The sequence below is a fragment of the Lathamus discolor genome, chromosome 3 (genome assembly GCF_037157495.1).
Source record: "Lathamus discolor isolate bLatDis1 chromosome 3, bLatDis1.hap1, whole genome shotgun sequence".
NCBI lineage: Eukaryota > Metazoa > Chordata > Aves > Psittaciformes > Psittacidae > Lathamus > Lathamus discolor.
The window spans coordinates 113,059,551-113,071,043 of record NC_088886.1 but is presented as its reverse complement, the minus strand read 5'-3'; the positions used below and the strand labels follow the sequence as shown (position 1 = coordinate 113,071,043).

Genomic DNA, 11,493 nt, shown 5'->3' with positions numbered 1-11,493 from the left:
AAGCCAGGTTTTCCAAGCTGTGGGTTCTCACGACTGTTGCTGTGCCATCCCACAGGCGGAGATGATGAGGATGTTCTGAGGATATTTTTACTTTGTTCAGTGATCACCCCTAGGTAACGTACCTGTAGTATTAGTCGTGGTGTCTGACAAGCACATTAAATATTTTTCATCATTAAACATCATGTTTTTGCTGTATGATCTATGATGCTTGAACTTTTTTGCTTGTGGGAAATTCATTCCAGGTTTGCTCTCTGCTCAAAGTTGTCTTCACGTTTCAGGTCATGGTATTTTTCCTGGGTTTGCCTCTAAGCACTATATACTCCCATAATTCAGTTTCTAGGAATAATTACTGCAGTCTTAACAAGGCCTTAAAGTATCCTATAGTCTTCTATGACTCTACTGTAGGTAATTTACAGTAATCTAAGTGCTGACAATTGTTTACACTGCAAATGCCGCTCCAGAACATTTGGGAGTGCCAGGTAGACTCTGGAAGCTGCCCAGAGAGAGGGCTTAGGGGCAAAGGAAATGGGCTGCAAGTTGTCTACAACTGCCAAGAAACCTTTGGGAGGGGATGTCTCCAGGTGTTTGTTTTTCTTGGTTAAACTGATTTATTTTTTTTCCCACTTGCCAGTCTGAAAATTAAGAAATTTGCTCATAATTTAAATACTTCATGCATTTGGTAAATAATTGCTTGGAATTAAAAATAAAAAATGAAGAATTCCACTCACATGACAAAATAGTATGCTTGATTTTAACTGTCGTCTTTTTAAAACTAACAGTGAAGACAGCAACCTGTCTGAAATATATGAAAGCATTTGGTGATGCCAAAAGTTTATTTTTTAGCATAATAGGATTCCAGTAGTGGAGGATATTAAGGATGAGTTCTAATCATCTTGATACATCAGTACATTTGTTATTGCAAAGATAAGGAATATTGTTTCTAGAAAAAATGAATATGCAAAAGCTGTTAATGCAATATTAATGCTGCACAAATAGGCACTTGGCTGAAGAAATATAGAATTTAAGAGTGAGTATTAATTTTATCCTTTGCTGTGTTTTATGTATGTAAAAACCTGTATGCTTCTGCTCACATTTGATTTTAGCCCAATGTTAAATGCTAACACTGTAGAAAAGCAGTATGTGCTGATTGTTAGAGAAAATAACCAGAGCACATATCTTTGGCATGACTAATGATTGACTGCATAGACAATCTTAACATTAATTTATGGTAGAACTTTTATATTTTATTAAATAGATTCAAGTATCTGCTGTATTTTCTCTTTGGATATCTGTCTGAAGTACTCATGGAAGAACTTTAAAGAGTTTTGAAAAAAAAAATTCAGGTGTTCCATAATGTATGTATTTCATGCATCTCAATTTTGGTTCACAGATGTCATCACTTAAATCTGTATGACTTGTTAGTGCCTAAATTAGCCCCACGGCTTTGGAAGGGACATTTTTGTAAATGCACATCCATAACTTACTATGTAGAAATGTGTTTGCTCATATTTCTGTGTACATCCAGCTACCAACAGTAATATGTTAAATACTGTATTGTCTCTCAGTAATGGTGCAAGGTGTTTATCTCTGGAGATAGCAAGCACTGGGTAAAATCAGTGGGTGCCAAACTCATGTGCTTTCATGGGCAAAGTGGTCCCCTTGTGTTACCCTTAGAAACTGAAAAGAATTTATGAGTAATGGGAGGTAAATCGATTTGTGCAGTTGAGGGAAGTGTCATTTTATGATATATGTGTAATGATTATTTTTGTTTTACCTTGCACTGGACAGCCTGTAGAAGATTTATTTTGAGAAGCTTAAATACTTCTTCACTCTTCAGTGTTGGTTTGTGTGATGCTTTCTCATTGCTGCGTTACTGTTGTAAAACTTCTCCAGAAATGTCACTTTTAATTAAAAATATTAAAATGTTTGCTGGTGGAAAATGTTTGTGATGAAAAAGATAAAAATCCTTTTGCTTGTTGAACGTGTTGAGCAGAAGTTGCACTGAGGGCAGATTCTGTGGATTTTTTCCACTTAAGATTTATGCTAAAAAATCATGGAGAGGCAGGCTAGGAGGGATACAGAGTACAGCAAGGTAGGAGAGATGCACAGCCAGCCAAAGATGTGGGAATCAGCAGGCCTGGACAGGAGAGAGCACTTGAGCCCTGGGGTGAAGCGGGGGGGGGGGGAACAGATGGTTATTTTGACTTTCCTAGTTGATGTAATTGTTTCCAGGGACCTCTGATTTTCCACTGAGTGGAGATTTGCTTTTCCCCAGGCAGCATAAGTCAGAACCCCTTTCAGTGATGTGAAAGAGCTCTGCCACTTCAGAAAATGGAAATAGTGAGAAACCGTTCATCTCAGCTTGAGCCAGCTGAGAGAGGAGCACCTTCCCATTGGTTTGTCACAGATACATGAGGCTGAATAAGCGTGGTGCATATCAGCAGATGCACATTTAATTCTGGTTTCTAGATGAGAGTCATCCTTTTTTCCTGGCTTTACACTGCGAGGTGTGGCAATGTAAACTGTGTAGCTCTATAGAAGAAAAGATCACAGGTACAAATAATCTATGTGTGTATGTCTGCATATCCTGGGGAGACTGCTTGTTAAACTCCTGCTACAGGTAAGGAAATGGTGGCAGAATTAATTCAGTATAGTTTATAATTTCATCTGCTTTAATTTTTACTAGCAATGACTTCAGGAATCTTTAGGGAGGATTATTATTATGCTAGAGCAGTTTATCCTGATAATCATGCTGCCCAGGGGCATTGAAAAGGCATGAAGAATACTAGAGTTAATTCGCATGTCTGAAAATGTGATTACTGTGATGATTACTGAAATAATTTTAGGTATAGCTTTGTAGTATTTAAGTGGAAATAAGCTTTTACTATTACATTTAATCGGAAAAATTTCAGAGAGATATGTGCTTCTGCACTAGCCACTTACCAGGAAAAGTGGAGTCCAGGTACAGGTTAAAATTCTGGATTAAGAAAACGAGCAGTACACAGTCAACTCATTTAAACAGGTCAAAATGCTGATGTCAGATTTTCGCAGCAAATGCCATCAGAAGAAGATTAAGATGTTAAAAATAAATAAAAAAACCCCACCTATTTCAGAGCACAAAGCCATTTCTGTAGGAAAATACTTGCTTGTTTACATCTCTAGACTCTGAAAGTCTCCCTAGAAGATGTGCATGGTTTTATAGTGTTTACTACGTGCAGGTGCTTCAAATTAGGTAAACAAGGCTAGCAGCCCTCTCTTAAAAGAAGCAGGACAACACTTTGCCATAATAATACTGGTCCTGGGTTTTAGCTCATGTATCTGGGCAGGATAACCTGGAACAAGAGCAGTTTCTTGAGTGCTCAAGTCTCTTTCTGGTCTTTGTATATCAGCTAAGAAGGAAAATTTTCAGCTTTGGAGGTCAGAGGAACAGGCAGGAATATTGTTGCTCACTGTAGATTTAGGATTTGCAGTTATACAGATCAGTGTGACCTTGATGGGGAAACTGTCAGATTCTCAGCTGGGGCAAATTTAACCTTCTGTAGGAATAAGGCAGGCACCAGGTGACTAATTAGTCTGTATTGTCTCTGCAGAAAGCATGTCTGGTGTTTTGTATTAACTTTTAGTATCATCTGTTCTAATCTTGTCTTCAAGAGCTCAAGAAGATGCAATAAAAATGGCTGTAAGCTTGGAGGGGAGGGTTGGGGAACATTGAGTGTATTTAGTATTCATAATTCATTATTTTAGATTGTTTAGATTTTGTGGTGGTTTGGTATGGTCATTTTTAACATCATCATCAGTATTGTACTAAACTGCTCTTAACAAAGGGAAAACTAGGTATTTGATATTTGAATAGATTTATGCGAAAAGAAAAGTAATATTGTTATATAGGGGTTTAAAGGTCACATTGCACAGTTCATTTGTGTTAATTTGTCGCAGTCTTAGCATTCATTGTTGGGTTTTTTTTAATCTGCCCTTTTACCTGTGCCACTGTCCCCAGGGTTATTTGGTGGTGTTTTGGAATGGGAATGTTGTGGTAAAATTGACTGTGTTAAGTAGAAAATACATATTAAATAAGGTGAAAAATAGGTGAATGGCAAGTTCACTTGCAATTATTTTCACTGATTTTTTAGAGGATCTAGCTCATGTCATTTGAGAAAGTAGGTGTTTAGGTCTTGCAAGTTAGTGTTTGGTCATGGCTTCTGTTCTGCAGATTTTGTTGTATATTCCCTCTACTCCAAAAAAGACAAAAAATCTGTGTAGGCTGCAAAGCACAGACTTGTCACTAACATCACTTCCTGACTGATGCCTGGTTTTGGCTGGTATTTGAAGAATATTTTAATAGAGTCTGCACAATGCACCCACATTTGAGTCTGAGTTTGTACCCAAAAGCATGCTGCATCTCACTTTCTTTTCTATCCATCTCTCTATTTGGTTAATGTTCAAGTGTGTGTTAACGTGCCATTCATCACAGAGGGGCCCTTGGGGTTTTTTTACTGTATTTTGCCTCTTGAGGATGCAGGAACATATTATCTTAATTTTATAGTGAGAGATTTGGGCAAAGATTTACTTAAGATTCATGTTGGGAAGCAGTTTGAATACAGGCACTTCGAGGTGAGAGGAGTGAATTAAATGCTGAGTTGGAAGAATTTTGTAGCTAACTTTTCACCTGTCTCTTATTCTGAAGATAGGTATTAGAAGTGATAACCTGCCTCCTGAGCTATAACCAGGGTCCTAAGCAGCAGACTGACTTTCTGCTTTTTTCCAGTTTTGAATTAAAATGTGGTTGCCAGATATTGTTCTCGTATTTTGCAAACACTTGGCTTTTCTTTATGCCTAGTTAACATTGATGCATATAAAGTCATACGCACACATCTAAATGCTTGTCATGCACTATAGCTTTTGTATTTTCTTGAGGGGCGGAACAGATATTTCTGTATGTATAAGTGAGACTTCTAATTCCCCCACACACCTTGTGGAATGCAGATGGAGTACGGATCACTTGGAAATCCATCATAAAATACATTTTTGAGTTTGCCTTTTTTTTGATGGACTGGTATTTCTATCTCAATATGCAGTTCATTCTTCTCTTTTTAAACCAGGGGGGAGGGGGGGGTGGGGGAGGAAATGCCGCTGAAGAAACATATGATACACGAATGGTTTCATGAGTTATGTTTGGAAATGCATTTATTTTCATGACCTGGGAAAGTCTTAAAGACACTGAATGAGTGCCTTGGTCTGTTGAAGTTGGTGGGAATTTTACCATGGTAGGGCTGGGAATTTAACCAGTGGCTGTTGCTCACATGTCGTTGTTGCTGTGCAATTAGGTAATTTATATTATTGCTTTGATTGAATAAGAGAAATCTATATGCTGGCCTGTGGTAAATTGTGCTGGAGCATAGTCATGGGGATGTGATCATTAGGAAGAACTTAAAAGACCAAATGACTTTAAATAAGATTGGCTGCGGTCGATATATGTGCTCATTTAATTGGTTCTTGCAGCTGGAAGGATTTGTTTGGAAGTTGGGCCTGTGAATTGATAGCAAAAGTGGCAAAGCACAGCCTTTTTTGAAAAGACTTAATTGTCATCACTGCTGAAATGCTGCGTGGATCTGACTAGATAGAGTTTTAAGAAATAACAAGAATCAAACATATGGCTTACTCTAATGCTAATAAGATTAATGGTGCAGGAAACCTTCAAGTTTAAAAATTGTCTTGATTTCAGGAAAGAAAATGAAGTAATCTGAAGGCAGAGATTTCCAGAAAATGTGATCAAAATGGCATTATTCTTTGAGGTTATTTTGAAGCTCTTCCTCAACATCTCCAGCTTGTAGCTGCCATCTCTTGGGCTGTGGTTCTTGCCAGCTCTGTTGTTGCCAGGTCCTTGTTGTCGCTTACATTCTTTAAGTTTGGACCCTGTCACTTCAATGATGCCAAGGAGGTCTTTCTCCAAAGTGTATACTCTGGGTGTGTTCTGGAATCCTTGGAAGATAAACTTTCAGTTTAATGAGCTTTTTAATTTGTGGAGCACATGAGGATGCGTGCTTATCAGCTCTCGTGTTTCACAGACTTGTCAGCCCTCTCCTCCCACGCTCCTTTTGGGATGTCATTTATATGCTGTGCAAAGTGCTCCCTCCTGTCCTTTGACATTATGAATGAAGTACACAGAAGAAAGCATATTAAGGAAAAAAAAATACCACCAAAAACCCCAAACAAAACCCCACCACAACAACAAAAAACCCCAAAACAGCAGCATTCTGGGGTTTTCTTTTTTGTTGTAGTGGTTGGTTGGTCTTTGAGCTACTTTCTGGTGATAGCAGATGTGAAAAGCAGTGGGTGCCTCTGCCTGCCTAAGCCAGTTAGGGAGATAGAATATAAAAATCTAAACAGCCAGGGCAGCTGACAGTCATGAAAAACACAAGATCTCTGTTGAAGGGGATAGGCTGTGCAGGTATTTTGGGTCTGCAGATGTTTTCGTTAGGGTTCAATCTGCAGCTGGGGGTCATCACGCAGATTTTATTGGAAATTCAGGAACTCTTGGTCTTGAGAAAGACCAAATACAATCCTCTTTGGAAGGGAATGGTGAGATTTGAGATAAAAAGTCATGTAGTAAAAGTAAAGTAGCCAAATAAAAAGCAGTTAAAAATGCTGCGTCTGGGGGCTTGGGGTTTGGGTTTGGTTGGTTTTTTTTCTGGTGGTTGTTTTTTGCTAGGCTTTAACCATAAGGATATACATGCCATTGTTACACCTGGGCTGGAATTTAAACCGCTGCTGTGTACTTCACCTTATAACTAAATGAGCTCAGAGATGTTGTGTCAGGGAACATGCAGTGTGCTCAGCATTCTATTAGACCTCAGTGACACAAACCAGTCCAGTGTACTCGTTGCTTACAGCATGCTCTTTGTCAGGGCTCATCTGCATTTAAAAATTAATGCTGATATAGGGAGGCCGTCAGGCTACAGCAGCTCTACCCAAATAATCTTGTGGTAATCTTGTTTACTGTAGTCCTTTTAGTAGATAGAGGTAAATTATACAAGAATAACGCAATGTGTCCCCACCTGATCTTAATCAGCAATGACTAATGATGAAATCCTGTGGAGGCAAGTTTGTAGCCTCACTGGAAATGGGTTCCAGTTATTCCCTGATGAAAGTGTTCTCCATTGCTGCATTTCTTAAAGTACCTTTTTTTTTCTTACTCTTTTTTAGGCATGAGAACAATTTTCTAGAAATCGTGAAGATCAGGTAAATATGGTTACTCTCTATTCTTGCTTTTTTTGTCTGCCAGCAAGCACTTCGTAAATGCTTCTCCTGGAGTAGCACATCCTGAAGGCCACATTCATGGGGAAGCATGTACTTTTCAGACACGTAGAACTCCATTCAGATATATAGTCTTGGGTGACATGGTTTAGCGTGTGGTGTCCCTGTCCATGGCAGGGGGGCTGAAACTAGATGATCTTACAGTCCTTTCCAACCCAAGCCATTCTATGATTCTATATGACCTCTCATAGCATCTTTGCTGTTTTCAAACTCCTTTACCACCTGAGTCACATAAAATGGATTTTCAGTATAAGGCTTTGTGGCATCTATTGAATGGTGAGGTGATTCAAGCACAAGGATGCAAAAATGTGCAGATGTTTAAAATTCAGGAATTAAAGTCGTGGTATTATTTGCTCTGTAAAGGGCAAATACTTTAAAAGTGCTTGCCTCCAGTGTTAAATATCTGATGTATTTCTTCCATTACTGAATTCACTTTACACTTCATTTATTCAGCACTGAGAGAAAAAAACCCAAACCACCCCACCCTGGAATAAAGCCTGTTCACTTGCTTTACCTATTGTATCTTCTGATGAAGGAAGGTTGCAATAAGATTTTACTTTGCTAAACTCAGCAATGGAGATAATACAGAAGTATTCTTCCAACTGTGCGCTTTTTTTCCTTTCATGCATGCCAATAACCTCACAGCGGACAGGAGATGTGCCTTTCACAGAACCTGGGAAGGTGGTGTTCCCCAAGCAGTTCTAGAGTTCAGTCCTGAATGCTTGAAAGTAGAAAATTCATTGCTAGAATTGATTAAGAACTGTGCTGAGTGCAAATGCTTTCATTCAGATTGAGAGGGCAGTTGTCACAGTTAGCCACCTCATATTGGCAGTAAATCAAATGTTTTAGAAATGTCTCGTGGAGAACATCAACATAATGAATTTTCCCTGCAGAACCCCGAAACTGGGACATCATTCCTCTAGTCTGGAAAGCAGCCCATGGAATTCGTCAGTAAAAAGGAATTCCTGGAATTAACATTTATCTCTTTGTTCTTGTGTCAGAACATAAGTGGGGTTTTTGATGGTTGGTTTTTGGGGGTGGATTTTTGTTGCTGGTTTTGTGTTTTTTTTTCCTTTTGGGTGGGGATGAGGAGTTTGGGAGAAGAAATGCAGATATGCAAAGGTTTCTAATATATTCCTAAATAAGATACTGAAGAAGGAAAGTTACCTTCTCTCCTCCCGTAATTAATACTTTACATAAGGAAAGCCAGCTCTACAACTGTGAATCTCCTTGTACCTTTAGAAGTTGTCAAGTAAGGGTTTAGGGACAGCTTAATTGGTGCCTTGGGACTTTTACTGCCTGAATTGCTGGGTGAATGAGTATGCAAATACATAACACCCAGCCATTTGTGGATCATGTTTGGTTCAAGAGGGCAGTTGCCTTTCCTAGATACCATGTGCTATTGGCACTTATTCAAGTTTGTTAACAAAATGAAAATCCTTCTCATGGAAAATGTATTTTACTAATGAGCTTTTCTATTGTGTCATTGTGCATGACTGCTTACCAGTGCATCTTCAGTCTTTAGGAAATATCATCTCTTGCTTCCCAGGAGGAAGTTTTCTGCTGCTTTACACTAGAGTAAATAGAATAGACTGAAGTGTGATTATGGAAAACCCCATCAGGAGTGGATAATTACTTACTTTTTAAAACCAAAATATCCTTCTCTACTTTTTGTACTTCAGCTCCTCGCAGGATATTTTTAACTAAATTGTTTAGCGCTAGAAGTAACAAGTGTTCAAATGAAAAGGGGTTTGGTTTTTAGAGAAATATTATTTTATTATAACCCCATGCCTAAACTAATTTGTGCAGGCAAGTTTCAGAGAGCTTACTTGAACCTAATGTTTGTTTTCCTTCAGCTGATTATTAGATAGTTTTCTTCTGTCTCTTCTGAAACTGTAAATAAATGAATTCATGCCATAAACCCCCAACAAATTATACTTGAATAAAATGCTTCTCTCCTTGGTTTTTAATTCGTTGATACCTCTGGTCCTTAAAACCTTGTAAAATAACCCATTAGACTCTTGTCTTGCCAGGCACATAGAGAATAGCATAGCAGGCTTGGTAAGAGTTCTGTCTGTTCTACTGTAAAATGAGAGAACGTTGAACATTCTTATTGATAGGATTCTCTATTTGAAAAAAAGTTTCAAGTCTAAGTAGCCTGCTGTAATCCATTAGTGCAGACAGTTTTAATAGAAATAAATCAAAACATGTATCTATCTTGTTTCACTTTTGATGTACAGATATTTTGGTTAGGCTATCTTCTTGTATCACTAAAACTTTTTTCTTTTTTATTATAATATCCTATGCCAGACTCATATGTATTATACAGAATCCAAGAATGGTTTGGGTTGGAAGAGACATTAAGGATCATTGCGCTTCAGGGATACCTTCTACTAGTCCGGGTTGATCAAAGCCCCATCCAGCCTGGCCTTGAACACTGCCAGGGATGGGGCAGCCACAGCTTCTCTAGGCAACCTGTGCCAGTGCCACACCAGCCTCACAATGAAGAACTTCTTCCTAATGTCTAATCTAAATCTCCCCTCTGTCAGTTTAAACATTCCCCCTTGTCTTTTCCCTACGTGCCCATGTCAAAAATACATATACATATGCTTTTCTCTTTTATGTGATGTTGTAATGGCTGGATCCTGCCTAAATGGAATTATCTGGTGTTTATGAATTTAAGGTGATTTTAATATTACTTTAACCCTGTATTTGAAGAGTTAGTATAATTAAAAGTAATAAGATTCACCAGATTAAAAGAATCTGGTGAATACCTGACCATAGAACTTTCCGGGGGGTTCAGCATATGAAACTTCATATGGAAATTTGTCTTGCTGCAGACAGTGCAAGACTCTTGGTTTCAGTTGGTGGTTTGGTAATTTTTTTGCTTTTGCTAACAATTGTGTGTTTAATTGGCTTGGTCAGCATGCATATAGCCGCTTGGGGAATTGCAGTGTCAAAACCATGTTTGTGGTTGATACCTGTGTAGAGCTGGAATTGCTGTTAGCATTGTCTCCTAAATATATATATATATAATGAGAATATAGAATCATAGAATAGTTAGGGTTGGAAAGAACCTCAAGATCATCCAGTTCCAACCCCCCTGCCATGGGCAGGGACACCTCACACTAAACCATCCCACCCAAGGCTTCATCCAACCTGGCCTTGAACACTGCCAGGGATGGAGCACTCACAACCTCCCTGGGCAACTATTCCAGTGTCTCACCACCCTTACAGGAAAGAATTTCCTCCTTAGATCCAATCTAAACTTCCCCTGTTTAAGTTTTAACCCGTTACCCCTTGTCCTGTCACTACAGTCCCTGACGAAGAGTCCCTCCCCAGCATCCCTATAGGCCCCCTTCAGATACTGGAAGGCTGCTATGAGGTCTCCACGCAGCCTTCTTTTCTCCAGGCTGAACAGCCCCAACTTCCTCAGCATATCTTGTTTTCTGTGTCGCTGCAAGTGGATTTCATCTCCACGTGAGAGAAATCTTCAGCTCTCTGCAGCTTCCTTCTGTTCACGCAGAAAATGCCTTGACTATTCTAAGTTTAAAAGTTTCTTTTTTTAAAGTAATGCACATCTAATATAGCTTCTGCCCTACCCGTCAGAAATCAGCAGTGCTAGAGGGTTTAGTTGAGTGACGTCTGATTCACAATTTACTCCTTTCTCTTTGTGAATTATTTCCAGAACTAGTGTTTTTTTCTATTACCGCAGCTATAAATAACTATTCCATTTACATGCATAAGTCATGTCAAAAAATCCCAGCCTTAGTCTTGACATGCAGTCACTCTCCTTTTCTTCACATACACTAACAGCAGTTACTAATGACTGAAGGTTCTAAACCTCATTTGTACGCTGCTGACTCTCAGGATTTTCGGCAGCTGAAATTTTGCGCCCCTTTAAATTAAATCCTGGAAGTTAAATCTGAATGAGCGTGAAGTCAGTTGAGGGCTGCCTGAGTCTTTGTGCTTGCGTCTGCTGCATGCCTGGCATGATTTTAAAATGTGCACATGGAGTCGTGCACACCTTGAAGTGTTTGGCAGCTCTACAGCACTGATTAGGGTTTACCTTTTCGCAGCACGTGTTGAAGTGTCCTTTATACCCCTAATTTTAAGGACATGCAAAACATGAAGGGATTTTAAAATATTACTAATATAGCTTGCATGTAAGTCAGACCA

General features: G+C 38.9%; 1 long non-coding RNA gene across 1 annotated transcript; it reads right to left on the bottom strand.

The window, feature by feature from the left end:
- Positions 1–2,277: 2,277 nt before the first annotated feature.
- LOC136011195 (uncharacterized) lies at positions 2,278–3,157 on the bottom strand. The gene is made up of 3 exons (XR_010611277.1): positions 3,105–3,157; positions 2,944–2,977; positions 2,278–2,532 (listed from the first exon to the last, which is right to left on the bottom strand). It is a non-coding gene; the product is annotated as an uncharacterized LOC136011195 (long non-coding RNA).
- Between the last annotated feature and the right edge of the window lie 8,336 nt (positions 3,158–11,493).